The sequence below is a fragment of the Zophobas morio genome, unplaced genomic scaffold (assembly GCF_036711695.1).
Source record: "Zophobas morio isolate AGI-343-1 ecotype UQ-CSIRO unplaced genomic scaffold, CSIRO_AGI_Zmor_V1 ptg000006l, whole genome shotgun sequence".
NCBI lineage: Eukaryota > Metazoa > Arthropoda > Insecta > Coleoptera > Tenebrionidae > Zophobas > Zophobas morio.
Window position 1 is genome coordinate 17459438 of NW_026972111.1, and position 3935 is coordinate 17463372.

General features: G+C 36.1%; 1 long non-coding RNA gene across 1 annotated transcript; it reads left to right on the plus strand.

Annotated features, from left to right (window-relative positions):
• Window positions 1-723: 723 nt before the first annotated feature.
• LOC135123168 (uncharacterized) lies at window positions 724-2273 on the plus strand. The gene is made up of 2 exons (XR_010279571.1): window positions 724-1711; window positions 1764-2273. It is a non-coding gene; the product is annotated as an uncharacterized LOC135123168 (long non-coding RNA).
• The last annotated feature ends 1662 nt before the right edge of the window (window positions 2274-3935 follow it).

Consider the following 3935-nt stretch of genomic DNA (forward strand, 5'->3'; position numbering starts at 1 on the left):
AGAAAATGATGCTTCGCTCGCATTCGTCTATTCATGGACTCAATTAACGTGACGACAACTTCTTGCGGGATATTAGCCCATTCTTCTTCAATGGCTATTCTGAGCTCTTGAAGATAATCTGGATGATTTACCTGTCATTTAACGAAGAAAAAAAACGAGCTTTCAGATGATATATTTCTTGCAAAACAGCCCAATATAAATAAATATTGAATAGTTTTCATTCAAAATCAAATTTGAATAGTGGCCCGATTTTAATGCTTGCAAGTTTATATCTGTTTATTCCCACTCAAAATGTGGAAAATGTAATGATTTTTATTTTCAAACGTCATATAACTGACACTTATATGACGCTCTTACCGGGGTTTAAGTGTCATTTCTATGACACCGTGTTTGAGCGGCGTATAAGTACTACTTATACTCCGCCGGCGTATAAATAAAACATTTATACTCCGCCGGAGTATAAATATGTGAAAATCATAGTGGTTGCCAACCATAGTAACCATGGTAAGTGAAATCAAGGCAATTCCTTAATGAAGCAAGAAGATAGGGAATAATCATTTCAAAAGAAGATTAACCGTTTGAAAATAAAATATTGTATTTCATTCGGAGTTTAAGTGACTTCATGTGACTCGTATGGACTTAATTCGCCTCGCTATCGCTCGGCGTTTAATCGTCCATACTCGACACAAAGTATCACTTAAACTCCTAATAAAATAAATATCTAACGGGTGTACAATAAAAAATATATTTGCAGTAGGCGCTGGAACGAAAACTTCACAATTGTGGTAACAGGGCAAATAATATCGAAGCGTAAGTAGGCAACCAAATATACTTCAGAGCATGGATGGGTACATCACTACCATCTTAAATACAAAAAAAAGTGACATTTGACGGATTTTGACGTTCTGGATTTCCTAACCCTAACGTTCGTATCGCCTTTTTGCAGTTTAGTTGTTATTTCATCTTTTGCTTTGTTTGTGTGATAAAAATCAGTTCTTTTCAGAACTAGCGTGTGAGTTTTGCGTTTAAAGTCATTTTTTAACAAGAATGGCTTTTTCTGAACGACACAAAATATTCATGGTAATGTCGTACTACCCAAACGGTGTAAAAGAAGATGGAACTTGGCAATATTCAATTGGATTATGTATGGCAGAGTTTCGAGAAGAATTCCCTGATTTTGCCGTAGAGTATACGCAGTTTCGACAAACTTTAAATGTCTCGTTAAAAAATTTTCAAGAAAATGGATCTGTGACACGAAAACCTGGAAGTGGCCGTCCAAAAAAACGAACTCCAGAACTAATTGAAGAAGCGAGAGAAGTAATGGAAGAAACCCCGGGTACTTCTATCCGTCATTTATCACAACAACTTGGTTTGTCTGTTGGCACCTGTAACACTCTTCTAAAAAAGGATCTTCATTTGTTTCCTTATCGTCTCACATCTGTACATGAATTACATCCAACAGACTTTCCTCAAAGAGTTCAATACTGTGAATGGTTTCTGAATACTCTGGATATGGGCGACCACCTTGAAAAAACGTTTTTCACCGATGAAGCATACTTTCATCTTAGTGGCTATGTAAACTCACAAAACACAAGAATGTGGACTTCAGAAAATCCACACTTTTTCATTGAGTCGCCCCAATATCCCCAGAAAGTTGGTGTTTGGGCTGCAATTAGCCAACGCAGAATAATTGGTCCAATTTTTTTTGACGGTAAAGAGGTTTTTAGTATTTTAACAACAAAATAATGATATTTTCATTTCAGGAAACATAAATGCTGCAAGATACCGTGACGAAATTTTAAGTGTATTCTTAAATCAGCTGGATGATGAAGAATTAGTGTATGGTTACTTTCAGCAGGACGGTGCCACTGCTCATACAACTGGAGAACTGAAAATAGGATTATTAGTCGCAATACACCAAATAACTGGCCGCCTAGATCATGTGATCTCACTCCTTGTGACTTCTTCTTGTGGCCACATATAAAAAATTCAATTTATACAACACCCATAAATGACTTGGAAGAATTACGGAATAGGATAACACACAAAATTAATGATATTAATAATAGTGCAAGTGTTTTAGAAAATGTGGCAAATGCAGTAAGGCGAAGGGCTAGGTTGTGTCTACAAGAAGGGGGTTCTCACTTCCAGCATTTGTTGTAATGTAATTCAAAATGTAACATTTATCAGGCCTTACATAATGTTCGACAGAATTATGCAGAATGCTTTCATATTGTTGTTACAGAAGATTTCAATAAAGTGTCGTAGACTTATCTTTTCTTTTACCTTCTTAAGAAACAAAGTGTTGTAATGAACTGATCTTTTCAATAACCAGTATGATTTGCATACTTGCATTTATTTTTATATTTCAAAAGTAAATCGTCAAAATAAAACACTAGTCACTTGTTTTCTTTTGTAATTACTGTGGCCGGTGAGAAGAGAAATGAATGAAGTGGACTGTAATTATTGTTTTATTGTACACAACACTGGATAGTAACAGTCCACATAACTAGTCTGCTATCGAAGGACTAACAAACTAAAAAATGTTCAAGTGCGGTAAAGGCAGATGTGAAAGGGTATGGTCCGCCCAACCCTTTGGTCTTCGACTATGGTACGAGCCGCCGATAAGAAATGCCGCACTAAAAGGCCGCCGCCGCCCCTTGACAGAGGGGGACCACCCAGCAAAGAGTGCCATCAACAAAAGCGCGGGTCGCCCCAAAGAGTGCTGCCGGTTGTACAGGCCGTACCAGTAATTAATTATTAATTTTATTTGAATAATTTGCGTCAAGCAGATTTGCATTAAAGTGAGAAAATGTTTTCTAACCAAACATTATTTGCCGCTAAATGTCATTCTCAATGACCTTCAGTTTTTACGTGACTCTTTCTACACTTTAAAAAAGCCGCAAACAATTGAATTTTCAGCGCCTGCCCCAAATATATTTTTTATTGTACACCCGTTATTATTTTCAAACGTCATATAACTGACACTTATATGACGTTCTTACCGGGGTTTAAGTGTCATTTCTATGACACCGTGTTTGAGCGGCGCATAAGTACTACTTATACTCCGCCGGCGTATAAATAAAGCATTTATACTCCGCCGGAGTATAAATGCTTGTTATTTATCATTGCATCCATATTTTTTAGCTTTGCTTAAACAGGTCACTAAAAAAAATTAATGAATGAGTCAATTTATTTTATTGATTAAATCAAAAACGGCTCACTCGTTGTCATTTACTATTAAAGTTGCCTTGATCATCGAGTATTTTGATCATAAGATCAAAATACTTTTGATCATCACATCCTGCTTCTATACCTAAACTGGAACGTCTCGCCAACGACAAACAAAACATATCGAACTTAATTAATTCCCTTGATGATACTGTTGATACGTCGAACCCTAATTGTTTTAGACTTGGTAAGTTCTCTGAATTGCGCGCAAGACCTATCAAAGTTGTATTACAATCCGAAGAGGATGTTTTTAAGCTCATACGTAAAGCTAAAAATCTTTCTACAACTCAAGAATTTAAAAACATACGTATATCATTTGATAGGACCCCTAAGCAACAAGAATTGTACAATCAATTGAAAAAGAAGTTAAAGGACAGAATTGAACAAGGCGAATCCAACCTGAAAATTAGGTATCGAAATGGCACTCCAACTATAGTTAATTTAAACTGATTAAAACACCCAATTACCATCCTTCGCTTAATTTATTCTATCAGAATGTACGCGGTTTGAGGACAAAAACTAATACTTTATACAGCAATATCTCTACTTGTGATTTTGACTTCATAGCTTTAACTGAGACTTGGCTAACCGACAATATCTCAAACAGCGAAATTTTTCCTTCCCATTACATTGTCTTCAGAAACGATAGAAACTACAATTTACTTGACTCTTCAAGGGGAGGTGGTGTGTTGTTGGCTGTAAAA